The sequence below is a fragment of the Carcharodon carcharias genome, chromosome 24 (assembly GCF_017639515.1).
Source record: "Carcharodon carcharias isolate sCarCar2 chromosome 24, sCarCar2.pri, whole genome shotgun sequence".
In the NCBI taxonomy this organism is placed as follows: Eukaryota; Metazoa; Chordata; class Chondrichthyes; order Lamniformes; family Lamnidae; genus Carcharodon; species Carcharodon carcharias.
In genome coordinates this window covers 10189335-10215426 of record NC_054490.1, presented here as the reverse complement: position 1 = coordinate 10215426, position 26092 = coordinate 10189335, and the positions used below count along the sequence as shown (strand labels likewise).

The window sequence follows — 26092 nt, the reverse complement described above, 5'->3', positions numbered from 1 at the left end:
CCCTGAATAAAGAGTGAGTCTGTACAGTGACACAGTGAGTGATCCTTACCCTGAATAAACACTGACTCTGTACAGTGACACAGTGAGTGATCATTACACTGAATAAACAGTGACTATGTACAGTTACACAGTGAGTGACCCTCACCCTGAATAAACAGTGACTCTGTACAGTTACACAGTGAGTGACCCTCACCCTGAATAAACAGTGACTCTGTACAGTGACACAGTGAGTGACCCTCACCATGAATAAACAGTGACTGTGTACAGTGACACAGTGAGTGACCCTTACCCTGACTAAACAGTGACTCTGTACAGTGACACAGAGAGTGATCCTTACCCTGAATAAACAGTGAATCTGTACAGGTACACAGTGAGTGACCCTCACCCTGAATAAACAGTGACTCTGTACAGTGACACAGTGAGTGATCCTTACCCTGAATAAACAGTGACTCTGTACAGTTACACAGAATGACCCTCACTCTGAATAAACAGTGACTCTGTACAGTGACACAGTGAGTGACCCTTACCCTGAATAAACAGTGACTCTGCACAGTGACACAGTGAGTGACCCTTACCCTGAATAAACAGTGACTCTGTACAGTGACACAGTGAGTGATCCTTACCCTGAATAAACAGTGACACAGTGAATGATCCTTACCCTGAATAAACTGTGACCCTGTACAGTGACACAGTGAGTGGTCCTTACCCTGAATAAACAGTGACTCTGTACAGTGACACAGTGAGGGATCCTTACCCTGAATAGACAGCGACTCTGTACAGTTACATAGTGAGTGAACCTTACCCTGAATAAACAGTGTCTCTGTACAGTTACACAGTGAGCGACCCTCACCCTGAATAAACAGTCACTCTGTACAGTGACACAGTGAGTGATCCTTACCCTGAATAAACAGTAACTCTGTACAGTGACACAGTGAGTGACCCTCACCCTGAATAAACAGTGACTCTGTACAGTTACACAGTGAGTGACCCTCACCCTGAATAAACAGTGACTCTGTACAGTGACACAGTGAGTGACCCTCAACATGAATAAACAGTGACTCTGTACAGTGACACAGTGAGTGACCCTTACCCTGACTAAACAGTGACTCTGTACAGTGACACAGAGAGTGATCCTTACGCTGAATAAACAGTGAATCTGTACAGGTACACAGTGAGTGACCCTCACCCTGAATAAACAGTGACTCTGTTCAGTGACACAGTGAGTGATCCTTACCCTGAATAAACAGTGACTCTGTACAGTTACACAGAGTGACCCTCACTCTGAATAAACAGTGACTCTGTACAGTGAAATAGTGAGTGACCCTTACCCTGAATAAACAGTGACTCTGCACAGTGACACAGTGAGTGATCCTTACCCTGAATAAACAGTGACTCTGTACAGTGACACAGTGAGTGATCCTTACCCTGAATAAACAGTGACACAGTGAATGATCCTTACCCTGAATAAACTGTGACTCTGTACAGTGACACAGTGAGTGATCCTTACCCTGAATAAACAGTGACTCTGTACAGTGACACAGCGAGTGATCCTTACCCTGAATAGACAGCGACTCTGTACAGTTACATAGTGAGTGAACCTTACCCTGAATAAACAGTGTCTCTGTACAGTTACACAGTGAGTGACCCTCACCCTGAATAAACAGTCACTCTGTACAGTGACACAGTGAGTGATCCCTACCCTGAATAAACAGTGACTCTGTACAGTGATACAGTGAGTGATCCTTACCCTGAATAAACACTGACTCTGTACAGTGACACAGTGAGTGATCCATACCCTGAATAAACAGTGACTCTGTACAGTAACACAGTGAGTGATCCTTACCCTGAATAGACAGTGACTCTGTACAGTGACACAGTGAGTGATCCATACCCTGAATAAACAGTGACTCTGAACAGTGACACAGTGAGTGATCATTACTCTGAATAAACAGTGACTATGTACAGTGACACAGTGAGTGATCCATACCCTGAATAAACAGTGACTCTGTACAGTAACACAGTGAGTGACCCTCACCCTGAATAAACAGTGACTCTGTACAGTTACACAGTGAGTGACCCTCACCCTGAATAAACAGTGACTCTGTACAGTGATACAGTGATTGACCCTCACCCTGAATAAACAGTGACTCTGTACAATGACACAGTGAGTGACCCTAACCCTGAATAAACAGTGACTCTGTACAGTGACACAGAGAGTGATCCTTAACCTGAATAAACAGTGAATCGGTACAGGTACACAGTGAGTGACCCTCACCCTGAATAAACAGTGATTCTGTACAGTGACACAGTGAGTGATCCTTACCCTGAATAGACAGTGACTCTGTACAGTTACACAGTGAGTGACCCTCTGAATAAACAGTGACTCTGTACAGTGACAAAGTGAGTGACCCTTACCCTGAATAAACAGTGACTCTGCACAGTGACACAGTGAGTGATCCTTACCCTGAATAAACAGTGACTCTGTACAGTGACACAGTGAGTGATCCTTACCCTGAATAAACAGTGACACAGTGAATGATCCTTACCCTGAATAAACTGTGACTCTGTACAGTGACACAGTGAGTGATCCTTACCTGTATAAACAGTGACTCTGTACAGTGACACAGTGAGTGATCCTTACCCTGAATAGACAGCGACTCTGTACAGTTACATAGTGAGTGAACCTTACCCTGAATAAACAGTGACTCTGTACAGTGACACAGTGAGTGATCCTTACCCTGAATAAACAGTGACTCTGTACAGTGACACAGTGAGTGATCCTTACCCTGAATAAACACTGACACTGTACAGTGACACAGTGAGTGATCCTTACCCTGAATAAACAGTGACACAGTGAGTGATCCTTACCCTGAATAAACACTGAATCTGTACAGTGAACAGTGAGTGATCCTTACCCTGAATAAACAGTGACTCTGTACAGAAACACAGTGAGTGATCCTTAGCCTGAAAAAACACTGACTCTGTACAGTGACACAGTGAGTGATCCTTACCCTGAATAAACACTGACTCTGTACAGTGACACAGTGAGTGATCCTTACCCTGAATAAACAGAGAATCTGTACAGTGACACAAGAAGTGATCCTTACCCTGAATAAACACTGACTCTGTAAAGTGACACAGTGAGTGACCCTTACCCTGAATAAACAGTGACTCTGTACAGTGACACAGTGAGTGATCCTTACCCTGAATAAACACTGACTCTGTACAGTGACACAGTGAGTGATCCTTACCCTGAATAAACAGTGACTCTGTACAGTGACACAGTGAGTGACCCTTACCCTGAATAAACAGTGACTCTGTACAGTGGCACAGTGAGTGACCCTTACCCTGAATAAACAGTGACTCTGTACAGTGACACAGTGAGTGATCCTTACCCTGAATAAACAGTGACTCTGTACAATGACACAGTGAGTGATCCTCACCCTGAATAAACAGTGACTCTGTACAGGGACACAGTGAGTGATCCTTACTCTGAATAAACAGTGACTCTGTACAGTGACACAGTGAGTGATCCTTACCCTGAATAAACACTGACTCTGTACAGGGACACAGTGAGTGATCCTTACTCTGAATAAACAGTGACTCTGTACAGTGACACAGTGAGTGATCCTTACCCTGAATAAACACTGACTCTGTACAGTGACACAGTGAGTGATCCTTACTCTGAATAAACAGCGACTCTGTACAGTTAATTAGTGAGTGATCCTTACCCTGAATAAACTGTGACTCCATATAGTGACACAGTGAGTGATCCTTACCCTGAATAAAGAGTGAGTCTGTACAGTGACACAGTGAGTGACCCTCACCCTGAATAAACAGTAACTCTGTACAGTGACACAGTGAGTGATCCTTACCCTGAATAAACACTGACTCTGTACAGTGACACAGTGAGTGATCATTACACTGAATAAACAGTGACTATGTACAGTTACACAGTGAGTGACCCTCACCCTGAATAAACAGTGACTCTGTACAGTGACACAGTGAGTGACCCTCACCATGAATAAACAGTGACTCTGTACAGTGACACAGTGAGTGACCCTTACCCTGACTAAACAGTGACTCTGTACAGTGACACAGAGAGTGATCCTTACCCTGAATAAACAGTGAATCTGTACAGGTACACAGTGAGTGACCCTCACCCTGAATAAACAGTGACTCTGTACAGTGACACAGTGAGTGATCCTTACCCTGAATAAACAGTGACTCTGTACAGTTACACAGAATGACCCTCACTCTGAATAAACAGTGACTCTGTACAGTGACACAGTGAGTGACCCTTACCCTGAATAAACAGTGACTCTGCACAGTGACACAGTGAGTGATCCTTACCCTGAATAAACAGTGACTCTGTACAGTGACACAGTGAGTGATCCTTACCCTGAATAAACAGTGACACAGTGAATGATCCTTACCCTGAATAAACTGTGACTCTGTACAGTGACACAGTGAGTGGTCCTTACCCTGAATAAACAGTGACTATGTACAGTGACACAGTGAGGGATCCTTACCCTGAATAAACAGCGACTCTGTACAGTTACATAGTGAGTGAACCTTACCCTGAATAAACAGTGTCTCTGTACAGTTATACAGTGAGCGACCCTCACCCTGAATAAACAGTCACTCTGTACAGTGACACAGTGAGTGATCCTTACCCTGAATAAACAGTGAGTCTGTACAGTGACACAGTGAGTGACCCTCACCCTGAATAAACAGTAACTCTGTACAGTGACACAGTGAGAGACCCTCACCCTGAATAAACAGTGACTCTGTACAGTTACACAGTGAGTGACCCTCACCCTGAATAAACAGTGACTCTGTACAATGACACAGTGAGTGACCCTAACCCTGAATAAACAGTGACTCTGTACAGTGACACAGAGAGTGATCCTTAACCTGAATAAACAGTGAATCGGTACAGGTACACAGTGAGTGACCCTCACCCTGAATAAACAGTGATTCTGTACAGTGACACAGTGAGTGATCCTTACCCTGAATAGACAGTGACTCTGTACAGTTACACAGTGAGTGACCCTCTGAATAAACAGTGACTCTGTACAGTGACAAAGTGAGTGACCCTTACCCTGAATAAACAGTGACTCTGCACAGTGACACAGTGAGTGATCCTTACCCTGAATAAACAGTGACTCTGTACAGTGACACAGTGAGTGATCCTTACCCTGAATAAACAGTGACACAGTGAATGATCCTTACCCTGAATAAACTGTGACTCTGTACAGTGACACAGTGAGTGATCCTTACCTGTATAAACAGTGACTCTGTACAGTGACACAGTGAGTGATCCTTACCCTGAATAGACAGCGACTCTGTACAGTTACATAGTGAGTGAACCTTACCCTGAATAAACAGTGACTCTGTACAGTGACACAGTGAGTGATCCTTACCCTGAATAAACAGTGACTCTGTACAGTGACACAGTGAGTGATCCTTACCCTGAATAAACACTGACACTGTACAGTGACACAGTGAGTGATCCTTACCCTGAATAAACAGTGACACAGTGAGTGATCCTTACCCTGAATAAACACTGAATCTGTACAGTGAACAGTGAGTGATCCTTACCCTGAATAAACAGTGACTCTGTACAGAAACACAGTGAGTGATCCTTAGCCTGAAAAAACACTGACTCTGTACAGTGACACAGTGAGTGATCCTTACCCTGAATAAACACTGACTCTGTACAGTGACACAGTGAGTGATCCTTACCCTGAATAAACAGAGAATCTGTACAGTGACACAAGAAGTGATCCTTACCCTGAATAAACACTGACTCTGTAAAGTGACACAGTGAGTGACCCTTACCCTGAATAAACAGTGACTCTGTACAGTGACACAGTGAGTGATCCTTACCCTGAATAAACAGTGACTCTGTACAGTGACACAGTGAGTGATCCTTACCCTGAATAAACAGTGACTCTGTACAGTTACACAGAATGACCCTCACTCTGAATAAACAGTGACTCTGTACAGTGACACAGTGAGTGACCCTTACCCTGAATAAACAGTGACTCTGCACAGTGACACAGTGAGTGATCCTTACCCTGAATAAACAGTGACTCTGTACAGTGACACAGTGAGTGATCCTTACCCTGAATAAACAGTGACACAGTGAATGATCCTTACCCTGAATAAACTGTGACTCTGTACAGTGACACAGTGAGTGGTCCTTACCCTGAATAAACAGTGACTATGTACAGTGACACAGTGAGGGATCCTTACCCTGAATAAACAGCGACTCTGTACAGTTACATAGTGAGTGAACCTTACCCTGAATAAACAGTGTCTCTGTACAGTTATACAGTGAGCGACCCTCACCCTGAATAAACAGTCACTCTGTACAGTGACACAGTGAGTGATCCTTACCCTGAATAAACAGTGAGTCTGTACAGTGACACAGTGAGTGACCCTCACCCTGAATAAACAGTAACTCTGTACAGTGACACAGTGAGAGACCCTCACCCTGAATAAACAGTGACTCTGTACAGTTACACAGTGAGTGACCCTCACCCTGAATAAACAGTGACTCTGTACAGTGACACAGTGAGTGACCCTCACCATGAATAAACAGTGACTCTGTACAGTGACACAGTGAGTGACCCTTACCCTGACTAAACAGTGACTCTGTACAGTGACACAGAGAGTGATCCTTACGCTGAATAAACAGTGAATCTGTACAGGTACACAGTGAGTGACCCTCACCCTGAATAAACAGTGACTCTGTTCAGTGACACAGTGAGTGATCCTTACCCTGAATAAACAGTGACTCTGTACAGTGACACAGTGAGTGACCCTTACCCTGAATAAACAGTGACTCTGCACAGTGACACAGTGAGTGATCCTTACCCTGAATAAACAGTGACTCTGTACAGTGACACAGTGAGTGATCCTTACCCTGAATAAACAGTGACACAGTGAATGATCCTTACCCTGAATAAACTGTGACTCTGTACAGTGACACAGTGAGTGATCCTTACCCTGAATAAACAGTGACTCTGTACAGTGACACAGTGAGTGATCCTTACCCTGAATAGACAGCGACTCTGTACAGTTACATAGTGAGTGAACCTTACCCTGAATAAACAGTGTCTCTGTACAGTTACACAGTGAGTGACCCTCACCCTGAATAAACAGTCACTCTGTACAGTGACACAGTGAGTGATCCCTACCCTGAATAAACAGTGACTCTGTACAGTGATACAGTGAGTGATCCTTACCCTGAATAAACACTGACTCTGTACAGTGACACAGTGAGTGATCCATACCCTGAATAAACAGTGACTCTGTACAGTGACACAGTGAGTGATCCTTACCCTGAATAGACAGTGACTCTGTACAGTGACACAGTGAGTGATCCATACCCTGAATAAACAGTGACTCTGAACAGTGACACAGTGAGTGATCATTACTCTGAATAAACAGTGACTATGTACAGTTACACAGTGAGTGACCCTCACCCTGAATAAACAGTGACTCTGTACAATGACACAGTGAGTGACCCTAACCCTGAATAAACAGTGACTCTGTACAGTGACACAGAGAGTGATCCTTAACCTGAATAAACAGTGAATCGGTACAGGTACACAGTGAGTGACCCTCACCCTGAATAAACAGTGATTCTGTACAGTGACACAGTGAGTGATCCTTACCCTGAATAGACAGTGACTCTGTACAGTTACACAGTGAGTGACCCTCTGAATAAACAGTGACTCTGTACAGTGACAAAGTGAGTGACCCTTACCCTGAATAAACAGTGACTCTGCACAGTGACACAGTGAGTGATCCTTACCCTGAATAAACAGTGACTCTGTACAGTGACACAGTGAGTGATCCTTACCCTGAATAAACAGTGACACAGTGAATGATCCTTACCCTGAATAAACTGTGACTCTGTACAGTGACACAGTGAGTGATCCTTACCTGTATAAACAGTGACTCTGTACAGTGACACAGTGAGTGATCCTTACCCTGAATAGACAGCGACTCTGTACAGTTACATAGTGAGTGAACCTTACCCTGAATAAACAGTGACTCTGTACAGTGACACAGTGAGTGATCCTTACCCTGAATAAACAGTGACTCTGTACAGTGACACAGTGAGTGATCCTTACCCTGAATAAACACTGACACTGTACAGTGACACAGTGAGTGATCCTTACCCTGAATAAACAGTGACACAGTGAGTGATCCTTACCCTGAATAAACACTGAATCTGTACAGTGAACAGTGAGTGATCCTTACCCTGAATAAACAGTGACTCTGTACAGAAACACAGTGAGTGATCCTTAGCCTGAAAAAACACTGACTCTGTACAGTGACACAGTGAGTGATCCTTACCCTGAATAAACACTGACTCTGTACAGTGACACAGTGAGTGATCCTTACCCTGAATAAACAGAGAATCTGTACAGTGACACAAGAAGTGATCCTTACCCTGAATAAACACTGACTCTGTAAAGTGACACAGTGAGTGACCCTTACCCTGAATAAACAGTGACTCTGTACAGTGACACAGTGAGTGATCCTTACCCTGAATAAACAGTGACTCTGTACAGTGACACAGTGAGTGATCCTTACCCTGAATAAACAGTGACTCTGTACAGTGACACAGTGAGTGATCCTTACCCTGAATAAACAGTGACTCTGTACAATGACACAGTGAGTGATCCTCACCCTGAATAAACAGTGACTCTGTACAGGGACACAGTGAGTGATCCTTACTCTGAATAAACAGTGACTCTGTACAGTGACACAGTGAGTGATCCTTACCCTGAATAAACACTGACTCTGTACAGTGACACAGTGAGTGATCCTTACCCTGAATAAACAGCGACTCTGTACAGTTAATTAGTGAGTGATCCTTACCCTGAATAAACAGTGACTCCATATAGTGACACAGTGAGTGATCCTTACCCTGAATAAAGAGTGAGTCTGTACAGTGACACAGTGAGTGACCCTCACCCTGAATAAACAGTAACTCTGTACAGTGACACAGTGAGTGATCCTTACCCTGAATAAACACTGACTCTGTACAGTGACACAGTGAGTGATCATTACACTGAATAAACAGTGACTATGTACAGTTACACAGTGAGTGACCCTCACCCTGAATAAACAGTGACTCTGTACAGTTACACAGTGAGTGACCCTCACCCTGAATAAACAGTGACTCTGTACAGTGACACAGTGAGTGACCCTCACCATGAATAAACAGTGACTCTGTAGAGTGACACAGTGAGTGACCCTTACCCTGACTAATCAGTGACTCTGTACAGTGACACAGAGAGTGATCCTTACCCTGAATAAACAGTGAATCTGTACAGGTACACAGTGAGTGACCCTCACCCTGAATAAACAGTGACTCTGTACAGTGACACAGTGAGTGATCCTTACCCTGAATAAACAGTGACTCTGTACAGTTACACAGAATGACCCTCACTCTGAATAAACAGTGACTCTGTACAGTGACACAGTGAGTGACCCTTACCCTGAATAAACAGTGACTCTGCACAGTGACACAGTGAGTGATCCTTACCCTGAATAAACAGTGACTCTGTACAGTGACACAGTGAGTGATCCTTACCCTGAATAAACAGTGACACAGTGAATGATCCTTACCCTGAATAAACTGTGACTCTGTACAGTGACACAGTGAGTGGCCCTTACGCTGAATAAACAGTGACTCTGTACAGTGACACAGTGAGTGAACCTTACCCTGAATAAACAGCGTCTCTGTACAGTTACACAGTGAGCGACCCTCACCCTGAATAAACAGTGACTCTGTACAGTGACACAGTGAGTGATCCTTACCCTGAATAAACAGTGACTCTGTACAGTGATACAGTGAGTGATCTTTACCCTGAGTAAACAGTGACTCTGTACAGTGACACAGTGAGTGAACCTTACTCTGAATAAACAGTGACTCTGTACAGTGACACAGTGAGTGATCCTTACCCTGAATAAACAGTGACAGAGTGAATGATCCTTACCCTGAATAAACTGTGACTCTGTACAGTGACACAGTGAGTGATCCTTACCCTGAATAAACAGTGACTCTGTACAGTGACACAGTGAGTGATCCTTACCCTGAATAGACAGCGACTCTGTACAGTTACATAGTGAGTGAACCTTACCCTGAATAAACAGTGTCTCTGTACAGTTACACAGTGAGTGACCCTCACCCTGAATAAACAGTCACTCTGTACAGTGACACAGTGAGTGATCCTTACCCTGAATAAACAATGACTCTGTACAGTGATACAGTGAGTGATCTTTACCCTGAATAAACAGTGACTCTGTACAGTGACACAGTGAGTGAACCTTACTCTGAATAAACAGTGACTCTGTACAGTGACACAGTGAGTGATCCTTACCCTGAATAAACAGTGACTCTGTACAGTGACACAGTGAGTGATCCTTACCCTGAATAAACAGTGACTCTGAACAGTGACACAGTGAGTGATCCTTACACTGAATAAACAGTGACTCTGTACAGTGACACAGTGAGTGATCCTTACCCTGAATAAACAGTGACTCTGTACAGTGACACAGTGAGTGATCCTTACCCTGAATAAACAGTGACTCTGTACAGTGACACAGTGAGTGATCCTTACCCTGAATAGACAGTGACTCTGTACAGTGACACAGTGAGTGATCCTTACCCTGAATAAACAGTGACTCTGTACAGTGACACAGTGAGTGGTCCTTACCCTGAATAAACCGTGACTCTGTACAGTGACACAGTGATTGATCCTTACCCTGAATAAACAGTAACTCTGTACAGTGACACAGTGAGTGATCCTTACCCTGAATAAACACTGACTCTGTACAGTGACACAGTGAGTGATCCTTACCCTGAATAAACACTGACTCTGTACAGTGACACAGTGAGTGATCCTTACCCTGAATAAACACTGACTCTGTACAGTGACACAGTGAGTGATCCTTACCCTGAATAAACAGCGACTCTGTACAGTTAAATAGTGAGTGATCCTTACCCTAAATAAACAGTGACTCTGTACAGTGACACAGTGAGTGATCCTTACCCTGAATAAACAGTGACTCTGTACAGTGATACAGTGAGTGACCCTCGCCCTGAATAAACACTGACTCTGTACAGTGACACAGTGAGTGACCCTTACCCTGAATAAACAGTGACTCTGTACAGTTAAATAGTGAGTGATCCTTACCCTGAATAAACAGTGACTCTGTACAGTGACACAGTGAGTGACCCTCACCCTGAATAAACAGTGACTCTGTACATTGACACAGTGAGTGGTCCTTACCCTGAATAAACCGTGACTCTGTACAGTGACACAGTGAGTGATCCTTACCCTGAATAAACAGTGACTCTGTACAGTGACACAGTGAATGACCCTTACCCTGAATAAACAGTGACTCTGTACAGTTATATAGTGAGTGACCCTTACCCTGAATAAACAGTGACTCTGTACAGTGACACAGTGAGTGATCCTTACCCTGAATAAACAGTGACTCTGTACAGTGACACAGTGAATGACCCTTACCCTGAATAAACAGTGACTCTGTACAGTTATATAGTGAGTGACCCTTACCCTGAATAAACAGTGACTCTGTACAGTGACACAGTGAGTGATCCTTACCCTGAATAAACAGTGACTCTGCACAGTGACACAGAGAGTGATCCTTACCGTGAATAAACACTGACTCTGTACAGTGACACAGTGAGTGATCCTTACCCTGAATAAACAGTGACTCTGTACAGTGACACAGTGAGTGATCCTTACCCTGAATAAACACTGACTCTGTACAGTGACACAGTGAGTGATCCATACCTTGAATAAACAGTGACTCTGTACAGTGACACAGTGAGTGATCCTTACCCTGAATAAACAGTGACTCTGTACAGTGACACAGTGAGTGATCCATACCCTGAATAAACAGTGACTCTGTACAGTGACACAGTGAGTGGTCCTTACCCTGAATAAACCGTGACTCTGTACAGTGACACAGTGATTGATCCTTACCCTGAATAAACAGTGACTCTGTACAGTGACACAGTGAGTGATCCTTACCCTGAATAAACAGTGACTCTGTACAGTGACACAGTGAGTGACCCTTACCCTGAATAAACAGTGACTCTGTACAGTTACATAGTGAGTGACCCTTACCCTGAATAAACAGTGACTCTGTACAGTGACACAGTGAGTGATCCTTACCCTGAATAAACAGTGACTCTGTACAGTTACATAGTGAGTGACCCTTACCCTGAATAAACAGTGACTCTGTACAGTGACACAGTGAGTGATCCTTACCCTGAATAAACAGTGACTCTGCACAGTGACACAGTGAGTGATCCTTACCCTGAATAAACAGTGACTCTGTACAGTGACACATTGAGTGATCCTTACCCTGAATAAACAGTGACTCTGCACAGTGACACAGTGAGTGATCCTCACCCTGAATAAACAGTGACTACATTTACACAGTGAGTGATCTTTACCCTGAATAAACAGAAATGGTGACAGAGAAGGAAACATCTTACTAGAACTGGATGAGGTCACTCAGCTCCTTTTCCAGCCTGTTTCACAGGAACAAGCAGAGGCTGGTGAGAGCGACAGAGAGAAATAGAGGGGCAGAGAGAGAGAGACAGAGACAGAGAGAGAGATACGAGCAGAGAGGGAGTGACTGAGAGAGAGGGACAGAGAAAGATAGAGGCAGAGAGAGAGGTAGAGAGGCAGAGCGCAAGAGGCAGAACTAGGGAGGCAGTGTAAGGCTGAGAGATAGAGAGACAGAGAGAGAGAGAAAGGGAGAGAGAGAAATATGGACAGAGTGAGTGAGAGTGAGAGAGATAGAGATAGAGAGACACACAGAGATAGAGAGAGATAGAGAGAGGGAGAGACAATAACAGAGGAAGAGACAGAGAGAGAAAGAGAGACATAGAGTGGGAGACAGAGAGCGTTAGAGAGATAGGGAGGGTCAGAGATAGAGCGAGACAGAGAGAGACATAGAGAGTGAGAGAAAGATTGAGTGACTTAGACTGTGAGAAAGAGAGTGGAGGGAAGTTGAGACATGTGTGGGCTGGGTTTGGGAGGAGTGTGGGTAAATGTTTAACCTGGCAGGCGGCCAAATACTGGTGCCAGTTTGCTCGCACTCATTGATCGACTCAGTCAGGAATACACTCGTGTTTACAGCAAACACACTGTCCTTTGTTTAATTAAATGCGGAATCTTCCCATGGTGCAGAACATTTAAACCATGGTAATATAGAGGGAGCTCTCCATCCTATCTAACCCCGTGCTGTACCTGTCCTGGGAGTGTTTGATGGGGACAATGTAGAGGGAGTTTTACTCTGTATCTAACCCCGTGCTGTACGTGTCCTGGGAGTGTATGATGGGGACAGTGTAGAGGAAGCTTTACTCTGTATCTAACACGTGCTGTACCTGTCCTGGGAGTGTTTGATGGGGACAGTGTAGAGGGACCTTTACTCTGTATCTAACCCCGTGCTGTACGTGTCCTGGGAGTGTTTGATGGGGACAGTGTAGAGGGAGCATTACTCTGTATCTAACCCCGTGCTGTACCTGTCCTGGGAGTGTTTGATGGGGACAGTGTAGAGGGAGCTTTACTCTGTATTTCACCCCGTGCTGTTCCTGTCCTGGGAGTGTTTGATGGGGACAGTGTAGAGGAAGCTTTACTCTGTATCTAACACGTGCTGTACCTGTCCTGGGAGTGTTTGATGGGGACGTTGTAGAGGGAGATTTACTCTGTATCTAACCCCGTGCTGTACCTGTCCTGGGAGTGTTTGATGCTGATGGGAGTGTTTCACCTGAGTGAATGAGATACCCTTATGGAAAACACGCAGAGGTTTAAGAGGTCTAATGACCATCTCTGATGTAACTAAATTAATATTGGAAGAGTCAAGTTGGGATTTGCCTGGACATGATGCTTGTCTATCTAACTGTCAACAAAGAGTGGCTCCTGGCTGTTACTGTTGCACAAACTGGTTAGACTTGTATTTTCTATCAATCCTTGCTGCCAAGTTATTTCTCGTGTCCTGGACTGATGACGTTGTCAAAATGACTGGTGTCAAGTTCCATTGACATGAGACAAGGCTCACTCCCAGGTATCTGTTATTCTATGTATAAACCACCCCGAACCCCTCGATTAGATTCCAGTCTGTAACTCACTCCTGGGTAACTGTTATTCTATATATAAACCACCCCGAACCCCGCGATTAGATTCCAGTCTGCAACTGACTCCCGGGTACCTGTTATTCTATATATAAACACTCTGAACCCCTCGATTAGATTCCAGTCTGTAACTCACTCCTGGGTATCTATTATTCTATATATAAACCACCCCGAACCCCTCGATTAGATTCCAGTCTGTAACTCACTCCCGGGTATCTGTTATTCTATATATAAACTCCCTGAACCCCTCGATTAGATTCCAGTCTGTAACTCACACCCGGGTATCTGTTATTCTATATATAAACCCCAAGAATCCCTCGGTTAGATTCCTGTCTGTAACTCACTCCCGGGTATCTGTTATTCTATATATAAACCACCCTGAACCCCTCGATTAGATTCCAGTCTGTAACTCACTCCCTGGTGTCTGTTATTCCACATATAAACCACCCTGAAGCCCTCGATTAGATTCCAGTCTGTAGCTCACTCCCTGGTGTCTGTTATTCCACATATAAACCACCCTGAAGCCCTCGATTAGATTCCAGTCTGTAACTCACTCCTGGGTATCTGTTATTCTATATATAAACCCCCCGAACCCCTCGATTAGAATACTGTCTGTAACTCACTCCTGGGTATCTCTATTTCTATACATAAACCACACCGAACCCCTCGATTAGAATTCAGTCTGTAGCACACTCCCGGGTATTGGTTCTTCTCCAAACCCCTTGAACAGATTCCAAAATGCAACACGATCCCAGATATGTTTTATTTTACATATGCTGGCACGTGATTAGGTTTAATAGTGATTTGTGTGTGTGTGTGTGAGAGCCCGGGTGTGAAGGAACACTCCTTTAATAGTGATTTCAGTGTGTGAGAGCCCGGGTGTGAAGGAACACTCCTTTAATAGTGATTTCAGTGTGTGTGTGTGAGCCCGGGTGTGAGGGAACACTCCTTTAATAGTGATTTCAGTGTGTGTGTGAGCCTGGGTGTGAAGGAACACTCCTTTAATAGTGATTTCAGTGTGTGTGTGAGCCTGGGTGTGAAGGAACACTCCTTTAATAGTGATTTCAGTGTGTGTGTGTGAGCCCGGGTGTGAAGGAACACTCCTTTAATAGTGATTTCAGTCTGTGTGCGTGTGAGCCTGGGTGTGAAGGAACACTCATTTAATAGTGATTTCAGTGTGTGTGAGTGAGACTGGGTGTGAAGGAACACTCCTTTAATAGTGATTTCAGTGTGTGTGTGAGCCCGGGTGTGAAGGAACACTCCTTTAATAGTGATTTCAGTGTGTGTGTGTGAGCTCATGTGTGAGGGAACACTCCTTTAATAGTGATTTCAGTGTGTGTGTGAGCCCGGTGTGAAGTAACACTCCTTTAATAGTGATTTCAGTGTGTGTGTGAGCCCGGGTGTGAAGTAACACTCCTTTAATAGTGATTTCGGTGTGTGAGAGCCTGGGTGTGAGGGAACACTCCTTTAATAGTGATTTCAGTGTGTGTGTGAGCCCGGGTGTGTAGGAACACTCCTTTAATAGTGATTTCAGTATGTGTGTGAGAGTCTGGGTGTGAAGGAACATTCCTTATAATAGTGATTTCAGTGTGTGTGTGTGTCCAGGTGTGAGGGAACACTCCTTTAATAGTGATTTCAGTGTGTGTGTGTGTGAGCCCGGGTGTGAAGGAACACTCCTTTAATAGTGATTTCAGTGAGTGTGTGTGTGAGCCCGGGTGTGAAGGAACACTCCTTTAATAGTGATTTCAGTGTGTGTGTGAGAGTCCTGGTGTGAAGGAACACTCCTTTAATAGTGATTTCAGTGTGTGTGTGTGTGAGAGTCCGGGTGTGAAGGAACACTCCTTTAATAGTGATTTCAGTGTGTGAGAGCCCGGGTGTGAAGGAACACTCCTTTAATAGTGATTTCAGTGTGTGTGTGTGAGCCCGGGTGTGAGGGAACACTCCTTTAATAGTGATTTCAGTGTGTGTGTGAGCCTGGGTGTGAAGGAACACTCCTTTAATAGTGATTTCAGTGTGTGTGTGAGCCTGGGTGTGAAGGAACACTCCTTTAATAGTGATTTCAGTGTGTGTGTGTGAGCCCGGGTGTGAAGGAACACTCCTTTAATAGTGATTTCAGTCTGTGTGCGTGTGAGCCTGGGTGTGAAGGAACACTCATTTAATAGTGATTTCAGTGTGTGTGAGTAAGACTGGGTGTGAAGGAACACTCCTTTAATAGTGATTTCAGTGTGTGTGTGAGCCCGGGTGTGAAGGAACACTCCTTTAATAGTGATTTCAGTGTGTGTGTGTGAGCTCATGTGTGAGGGAACACTCCTTTAATAGTGATTTCAGTGTGTGTGTGAGCCCGGTGTGAAGTAACACTCCTTTAATAGTGATTTCAGTGTGTGTGTGAGCCCGGGTGTGAAGTAACACTCCTTTAATAGTGATTTCGGTGTGTGAGAGCCTGGGTGTGAGGGAACACTCCTTTAATAGTGATTTCAGTGTGTGTGTGAGCCCGGGTGTGTAGGAACACTCCTTTAATAGTGATTTCAGTATGTGTGTGAGAGTCTGGGTGTGAAGGAACATTCCTTATAATAGTGATTTCAGTGTGTGTGTGTGTCCAGGTGTGAGGGAACACTCCTTTAATAGTGATTTCAGTGTGTGTGTGTGTGAGCCCGGGTGTGAAGGAACACTCCTTTAATAGTGATTTCAGTGAGTGTGTGTGTGAGCCCGGGTGTGAAGGAACACTCCTTTAATAGTGATTTCAGTGTGTGTGTGAGAGTCCTGGTGTGAAGGAACACTCCTTTAATAGTGATTTCAGTGTGTGTGTGTGTGAGAGTCCGGGTGTGAAGGAACACACCTTTAATAGTGATTTCAGTGTGTGTGTGAGCCCGGGTGCGAAGGAACACTCCTTTAATAGTGATTTCAGTGTGTGTGTCCGGGTGTGAAGGAACACTCCTTTAATAGTGATTTCAGTGTGTGTGTGTGAGCCCGGGTGTGAAGGAACACTCCTTTAATAGTGATTTCAATGTGTGTGTGAGCCTGGGTGTGAAGGAACACTCCTGTAATAGTGATTTCAGTGTGTGTGTGTGTGTGTGAGCCCGGGTGTGAAGGAACACTCCTTTAATAGTGATTTCAGTGTGTGTGTGTGTGAGCCCGGGTGTGAAGGAACACTCCTTTAATAGTGATTTCAGTGTGAGAGAGTCCGGGTGTGAAGGAACACTCCTATAATAGTGATTTCAGTGTGTGTGTGAGCCCGGGTGTGAAGGAACACTCCTTTAATAGTGATTTCAGTGTGAGAGAGTCCAGGTGTGAAGGAACACTCCTATAATAGTGATTTCAGTGTGTGTGTGAGCCGGGTGTGAAGGAACACTCCTTTAATAGTGATTTCAGTGTGTGTGTGAGCCCAGGTGTGAAGGAACACTCCTTTAATAGTGATTTCAGTGTGTGTGTGAGCCCGGGTGTGAAGGAACACTCCTTTAATAGTGATTTCAGTGTGTGTGTGTGTGTGTGTGTGTGTGTATGTGTGTGTGTGTGTGTGTGAGAGAGAGAGACAGAGTCTGGGTGTGAAGGAACACTCCTTTAATAGTGATTTCAGTGTGTGAGAGAGCCCGGGTGTGAAGGAACTCTCCTTTAATAGTGATTTCAGTGTGTGTGAGACCGGGTGTGAACTAACACTCCTTTAATAGTGATTTCAGTGTGTGTGTGTGTGAGAGTCCGGGTGTGAAGGAACACTCCTTTAATAGTGATTTCAGTGTGTGTGAGAGAGTCCAGGTGTGAAGGAACACTCCTTTAATAGTGATTTCAGTGTGTGTGTGTGTGTGAGAGTCCGGGTGTGAAGGAACACTCCTTTATTAGTGATTTCAGTGTGTGAGAGAGAGTCCGGGTGTGAAGGAACACTCCTTTAATAGTGATTTCAGTGTGTGTGTGTAAGAGAGAGAGAGTCCGGGTGTGAAGGAACACTCCTTTAATAGTGATTTCAGTGTGTGAGAGAGCCCGGGTGTGAAGGAACTCTCCTTTAATAGTGATTTCAGTGAGTGTGAGACCGGGTGTGAACTAACACTCCTTTAATAGTGATTTCAGTGTGTGTCCAGGTGTGAAGGAACACTCCTTTAATAGCGATTTCAGTGTGTGTGAGAGTCCGGGTGTGAAGGAACACTCCTTTAATAGTGATTTCAGTGTGTGTGAGAGTCCGGGTGTGAAGGAACACTCCTTTAATAGTGATTTCAGTGTGTGTGTGTGTGAGCCTGGGTGTGAAGGAACACTCCTTTAATAGTGATTTCAGTGTGTGTGTGTGTGTGTGAGCCCGGGTGTGAAGGAACACTCCTTTAATAGTGATTTCCGTGTATGTGATTGTGAGCCTGGATGTGAAGGAACACTCCTTTAATAGTGATTTCATTGTGTCTGTGAGCCTGGGTGTGAAGGAACACTCCTTTAATAGTGATTTCAGTGTGTGTGTGTGTGTGTGTGTGTGTGTGTGTGTGTGTGTGTGAGCCCGGGTTTGAAGGAATACTCCTTTAACAGTGATTTCAGTGTGTGTGCGTGAATCTGGGTGGGAAGGAACACTCCTTTAATAGTGATTTCAGTGTGTGTGTGAGCCCGGGTGTGAAGGAACTTTCCTTTAATAGTGATTTCAGTGTGTGTTTGTGTGTTAGCCTGGGTGTGAAGGAACACTCCTTTAATAGTGATTTCAGTGTGTGTGTGTGTGAGTCCGGGCTTGAAGGAACACTCCTTTAATAGTGATTTCAGTGTGTGTGTGTGAGAGTCCGGGTCTGAAGGAACACTCCTTTAATAGTGATTTCAGTGTGTGTGTGAGCGAGCCCGGGTGTGAAGGAACACTCCTTTAATAGTGAGCTGGTTAGAAAAATGCAGGATTGAGACTGAACATTAAAATCTCTGCTCCCAGGAGTGAGTCACCAGTGTTTGCCTTGGCTCTGTGTCAGGCCTGTGTTGCTGGGATCTCTGGACGATGGAAGGTGGGGGAGGTGAGGGTACATGGATGGCCTTCCCATTTCACAATTCCATTAGAGTGACGGAGGACACACACTGTCTTGCCACAGTTCTAGAGAGGTAGTCAAATTTGGCCGACTGGTGAATAATGAGCACTGAGGGTTAAAGCTGGAGATGTGATGTGAATCATCTTTCACTGAAAAGCAGGGTCACCAATATCTTCAACCCAAAGGACCCAACGCCCTTCCTACTATTGATCCCCTGTACATAATCCCACTCCCTCAGTGCTGACCCTCAGACAGTGCGGCGCTCCCTCAGTGCTGACCCTCCGACAGTGCCACACTCCCTCAGTACTGACCCTCCGACAGCGCGGCGCTCCCTCGGTGCTGACCCTCCGACAGCGCGGCGCTCCCTCGGTACTGACCCTCCGACAGCGCGGCGCTCCCTCGGTACTGACCCTCCGACAGCGCGGCGCTCCCTCGGTACTGACCCTCCGACAGTGCGGCGCTCCCTCGGTACTGACCCTCCGACAGTGCGGCGCTCCCTCGGTACTGACCCTCTGACAGTGCGGCGCTCCCTCGGTACTGACCCTCTGACAGTGCAGCACTCCCTCAGTAGTGACCCTCCGACAGTGCAGCACTCCCTCAGTACTGACCCTCCGACAGTGCAGCATTCCCTCAGTACTGACCCTCCGACAGTGCAGCACTCCCTCAGTACTGACCCTCCGACAGTGCAGCACTCCCTCGGTACTGATGCTGCAGCATTTTTGCCTCAGTGTTGGGTTTAGATTTGCATACGACTTGAATGGTGGACTCTGACACAAGGTAAGAGTGTGAATCTCATCCAGGGTCACAACTCTCCTGATCATCAGTTAAATGTTTATCAAACATTAGTGAAGTTGATAAAGAGGCAAAATCTTCTCATACAGAACTGAACAAAAGTTAATGTGTGTAGGACCCGTACCCCAGTGAGAGTCAGTGTGTGTGTGTGGGATCCGTACCCCAGTGAGAGTCAGTGTGTGTGTGTGGGACCCGTACCCCAGTGAGAGTCAGTGTGTGTGTGTGGGAACCGTACCCCAGTGAGAGTCAGTGTGTGTGTGTGGGACCCGTAACCCAGTGAGAGTCAGTGTGTGTGTGTGTGTGTGTGTGGGACCCGTACCCCAGTGAGAGTCAGTGTGTGTGTGTGGGTCCCGTACCCCAGTGAGAGTCAGTGTGTGTGTGTGGGTCCCGTACCCCAGTGAGAGTCAGTGTGTGTGTGTGGGTCCCGTACCCCAGGGAGAGTCAGTGTGTGTGTGTGGGTCCCGTACCCCAGTGAGAGTCAGTGTGTGTGTGTGGGTCCCGTACCCCAGTGAGAGTCAGTGTGTGTGTGTGGGACCCGTACCCCAGTGAGAGTCAGTGTGTGTGTGTGGGTCCCGTACCCCAGTGAGAGTCAGTGTGTGTGTGTGGGTCCCGTACCCCAGTGAGAGTCAGTGTGTGTGTGTGGGTCCCGTACCCCAGTGAGAGTCAGTGTGTGTGTGTGGGTCCCGTACCCCAGTGAGAGTCAGTGTGTGTGTGTGGGTCCCGTACCCCAGTGAGAGTCAGTGTGTGTGTGTGGGTCCCGTACCCCAGTGAGAGTCAGTGTGTGTGTGTGGGTCCCGTACCCCAGTGAGAGTCAGTGTGTGTGTGTGGGACCCGTACCCCAGTGAGAGTCAGTGTGTGTGTGTGGGTCCCGTACCCCAGTGAGAGTCAGTGTGTGTGTGTGGGTCCCGTACCCCAGTGAGAGTCAGTGTGTGTGTGTGGGTCCCGTACCCCAGTGAGAGTCAGTGTGTGTGTGTGGGTCCCGTACCCCAGTGAGAGTCAGTGTGTGTGTGTGGGACCCGTACCCCAGTGAGAGTCAGTGTGTGTGTGGGACCCGTACCCCAGTGAGAGTCAGTGTGTGTGTGTGTGGGTCCCGTACCCCAGTGAGAGTCAGTGTGTGTGTGGGACCCGTACCCCAGTGAGAGTCAGTGTGTGTGTGTGTGGGTCCCGTACCCCAGTGAGAGTCAGTGTGTGTGTGTGGGGGACCCGTACCCCACTGAGAGTCGGTGCCTGTGTCAGGGATTATTATGGGATGTGGGTTTGCACTCCCTTCAGGATATGAACAGGGACAGAGTGCAAGGCTGTGCAGAGGGTAATGATTAACCCTTATCTGTGCAGTGGGAGCGAGTGAGAGCGAAGGAAGCCTTTGCTCCCATCTGGAGTTAACCACAGCTAGAACAGCTCATGCATTCAGAATCATGTTTCCCTTTGACACAGTCTGACTCAGTATGAAACACGCTCTTGACGGAGCAGGAAAGATTTGAACCAGTCCCACCACCTCCCCAAGCCAGGAGACCACCCTCCACCACCCAACCCCTGCTTCCACTGTCATCACTGAGGCGGCTATACGACTCTGGAAGCCATCACACCCACAGATCTCCAGTTTCCTCATGCTGATTGAGGGGCTATTTACCTCTCTCTAGACAGAGAGGGAGAGAGAGAGAGAGACAGAGACAGGGTGGGGTAACGCATACGGAGCCATAAACTCTCTCAGTAACTGTTACCTGATCCTCGGTTTTTCTCTAATTCTTTGTTAATTGATACTGTTACTGCATTTGCTCCCAACTCTCTCCCTCATTCACTCACTAAGACGTTACCCCATCCTCTGTTACTCCTTGTTAATCTCTCAGTGTTACCCAATCCTCTGTTAATCTGTGACGGTGTTTCCCAATCCTCTGTTACTCTATGTTGCTCTGTCATTGTGTTACCTGACCCCTCTGTTACTCCGTGTTAATCTGTCACAGTGTTACCCAATACCTCTGTTACTCCGTGTTAATCTGTCACAGTGTTACCCAATACCTCTGTTACTCTGTGTTATTCTGTCACAGTGTTACCTGATCCCACTGTTGCTCTGTCATGGTGTTTCCCAATCTCTGATACTCTGTGTTACTCTGTCACTGTGTTTCTTGATCCCTTGTTACGCTCTGTTACTCTGTCGCCGCATTACCCAGTGCTGTTACTCTGCCGCCGTGTTACCCAGTGCTCTGTTACTCTGCCGCCGTGTTACCCAGTGCTCTGTCACTCTGCCGCCGTGTTACCCAGTGCTCTGTTACTCTGCCACCGTGTTGCTCAGTGCCCTGTTACTCTGTCACCGCGTTACCCAGCACTCTGTACTCTGTCACCGCGTTACCCAGCGCTCTGTTACTCTGTCACCGCATTACCCAGCGCTCTGTTACTCTGTCACCATGTTACCCAGTGCTCTGTTACTCTGCCGTCGTGTTACCCAGTGCTCTGTTACTCTGCCGCCACGTTACCCAGTGCTCTGTTACTCTGTCACCGCGTTACCCAGTGCTCTGTTACTCTGTCACCGCGTTACCCAGTGCTCTGTTACTCTGTCACCGCGTTACCCAGTGCTCTGTTACTCTGTCACCGCGTTACCCAGTGCTCTGTTACTCTGTCACCGCGTTACCCAGTGCTCTGTTACTCTGTCACCACGTTACCCAGTGCTCTGTTACTCTGTCACCGCGTTGCCCAGGGCTCTGTTACTCTGCCGCCGTGTTACCCAGTGCTCTGTTACTTTGCCAGCGCGTTACCCAGTGCTCTGTTACTCTGCCGTCGCGTTACCCAGTGCTCCGTTACTCTGCCGCCGTGATAACCAGTGCTCTGTTACTCTGTCACCTTGTTACCCAGTGCTCTGTTACTCTGCCATCGCGTTACCCAGTGCTCCGTTACTCTGTCATCGTGTTACCCAGTGCTCTGTTACTCTGTCGCCGTGTTACCCAGTGCTCTGTTACCCTGTCGCCGTGTTACCCAGTGCTCTGTTACTCTGTCACCGCGTTACCCAGTACTTTGTTACCCTGTCACCGTGTTACCCAGTGCTCTGTTACTCTGTCACCGCGTTACCCAGTGCTCTGTTACTCTGCCGCCACGTTACCCAGTGCTCTGTTACTCTGTCACCTTGTTACCCAGTGCTCTGTTACTCTGCCATCGCGTTACCCAGTGCTCCGTTACTCTGTCATCGTGTTACCCAGTGCTCTGTTACTCTGTCGCCGTGTTACCCAGTGCTCTGTTACCCTGTCGCCGTGTTACCCAGTGCTCTGTTACTCTGTCACCGCGTTACCCAGTACTTTGTTACCCTGTCACCGTGTTACCCAGTGCTCTGTTACTCTGTCACCGCGTTACCCAGTGCTCTGTTACTCTGCCGCCACGTTACCCAGTGCTCTGTTACTCTGTCACCTTGTTACACAGTGCTCTGTTACTCTGCCGTCGCGTTACCCAGTGCTCCGTTACTCTGTCATCGCGTTACCCAGTGCTCTGTTACTCTGTCACCGTGTTACCCAGTGCTCTGTTACTCTGTCACCGCGTTACCCAGTGCTCTGTTACTCTGCCGTCGCGTTACCCAGTGCTCTGTTACTCTGTCACCGCGTTACCCAGTGCTCTGTTACTCTGCCGCCACGTTACCCAGCGCTCTGTTACTCTGCCGCCGCGTTACCCAGCGCTCTGTTACTCTGCCGCCGCGTTACCCAGCGCTCTGTTACTCTGCCGCCGCGTTACCCAGCGCTCTGTTACTCTGCCGCCGCGTTACCCAGCGCTCTGTTACTCTGCCGCCGCGTTACCCAATGCTCTGTTACTCTGCCGCCGCGTTACCCAGTGCTCTGTTACTCTGCCGCCGCGTTACCCAGTGCTCTGTTACTCTGCCGCCGCGTTACCCAGTGCTCTGTTACTCTGCCGCTGCGTTACCCAGTGCTCTGTTACTCTGCCGCTGCGTTACCCAGTGCTCTGTTACTCTGCCGCTGCGTTACCCAGTGCTCTGTTACTCTGCCGCTGCGTTACCCAGTGCTCTGTTACTCTGCCGCTGCGTTACCCAGTGCTCTGTTACTCTGCCGCTGCGTTACCCAGTGCTCTGTTACTCTGCCGCTGCGTTACCCAGTGCTCTGTTACTCTGCCGCTGCGTTACCCAGTGCTCTGTTACTCTGCCGCTGCGTTACCCAGTGCTCTGTTACTCTGCCGCTGCGTTACCCAGTGCTCTGTTACTCTGCCGCTGCGTTACCCAGTGCTCTGTTACTCTGCCGCTGCGTTACCCAGTGCTCTGTTACTCTGCCGCTGCGTTACCCAGTGCTCTGTTACTCTGCCGCTGCGTTACCCAGTGCTCTGTTACTCTGCCGCTGCGTTACCCAGTGCTCTGTTACTCTGCCGCCGCGTTACCCAGTGCTCTGTTACTCTGCCGCCGCGTTACCCAGTGCTCTGTTACTCTGCCGCCGCGTTACCCAGTGCTCTGTTACTCTGCCGCCGCGTTACCCAGTGCTCTGTTACTCTGTCACCGTGTTACCCAGTGCTCTGTTACTCTGTCACCGTGTTACCCAGTGCTCTGTTACTCTGTCACCGTGTTACCCAGTGCTCTGTTACTCTGTCACCGTGTTACCCAGTGCTCTGTTACTCTGTCACCGTGTTACCCAGTGCTCTGTTACTCTGTCACCGTGTTACCCATTGCTCTGTTACTCTGTCACCGTATTACCCAGTGCTCCGTTACTCTGTCACCGTGTTACCCTGTGCTCTGTTACTCTGTCGCAGTGTTAGCCAGTGCTCTGTTACTCTGTCGCCGTGTTAACCAGCGCTCTGTTACTCTGTCGCCGCGTTAACCAGCGCTCTGTTACTCTGTCGCCGCGTCACCCAGTGCTCTGTTACTCTGTCGCCGCGTCACCCAGTGCTCTGTTACTCTGTCGCCGCGTCACCCAGTGCTCTGTTACTCTGTCGCCGCGTCACCCAGTGCTCTGTTACTCTGTCGCCGCGTCACCCAGTGCTCTGTTACTCTGTCGCCGCGTCACCCAGTGCTCTGTTACTCTGTCGCCGCGTCACCCAGTGCTCTGTTACTCTGTCGCCGCGTCACCCAGTGCTCTGTTACTCTGTCGCCGCGTCACCCAGTGCTCTGTTACTCTGTCGCCGCTTCTCCCCGTGCTCTGTTACTCTGTTGATGCGTCACCCAGTGCTCTGTTACTCTGTCACCGCGTTACCCAGTGCTCTGTTACTCTGTCACCGTGTTATCCAGTGCTCTGTTACCCTGTCGCTGTGTTACCCAGTGCTCTGTTACCCTGCCGCTGCGTTACCCAGTGCTCTGTTACTCTGTCGCCGCGTCACCCAGTGCTCTGTTACTCTGTCGCCGCGTCACCCAGTGCTCTGTTACTCTGTCGCCGCGTCACCCAGTGCTCTGTTACTCTGTCGCCGCGTCACCCAGTGCTCTGTTACTCTGTCACGTCACCCAGTGCTCTGATACTCTTCCGCTGTGTTACCCAGTGCTCTGTTACCCTACCGCCGTGTTACCCAGTGCTCTTTTACCCTACCGCCGCGTTACCCAGTGCTCTGTTACTCTGTCGCCGCATCACCCAGTGCTCTGTTACTCTGTTGCCGTGTTACCCAGTGCTCTGTTACCCTACCGCCGTGTTGCCCAGTGTTCTGTTACTCTGTCATCATGTTAACCAATGCTCTGTTACCCTGCCGCTGCGTTACCCAGTGCTCTGTTACCCTGCCGATGTGTCACCGCGTCACCCAGTGCTCTGTTACTCTGTCACCGCGTCACCCAGTGCTCTGTTACTCTGTCACCGCGTCACCCAGTGCTCTGTTACTCTGTCACCGCGTCACCCAGTGCTCTGTTACTCTGTCACCGCGTCACCCAGTGCTCTGTTACTCTGTCACCGCGTCACCCAGTGCTCTGTTACTCTGTCACCGCGTCACCCAGTGCTCTGTTACTCTGTCACCGCGTCACCCAGTGCTCTGTTACTCTGTCGCCGCGTCACCCAGTGCTCTGTTACTCTGTCGCCGCGTCACCCAGTGCTCTGTTACTCTGTCGCCTCGTCACCCAGTGCTCTGTTACTCTGCCGCCGTGTTACCCAGTGCTCTGTTACTCTGCCGCCGTGTTACCCAGTGCTCTGTTACTCTGCCACCGTGTTACCCAGTGCGCTGTTACTCT

General features: G+C 47.5%; 1 protein-coding gene across 3 annotated transcripts in view; it reads right to left on the bottom strand.

Annotated features, from left to right (window-relative positions):
- LOC121269410 (182 kDa tankyrase-1-binding protein-like) overlaps positions 1-26092 on the bottom strand; it is a 137142-nt gene that overhangs the window by 91727 nt on the left and 19323 nt on the right. Inside the window, exon 1 of one of the 3 annotated variants that reach the window (XM_041174024.1) lies at positions 12563-12713. The exons of the other annotated variants lie outside the window; for them this stretch is intronic. The gene's annotated coding sequence lies outside the window, so the exon portion shown is untranslated. Of the gene's footprint in view, positions 1-12562; positions 12714-26092 lie in introns of those variants that run through there. 3 annotated transcript variants of the gene reach the window in all.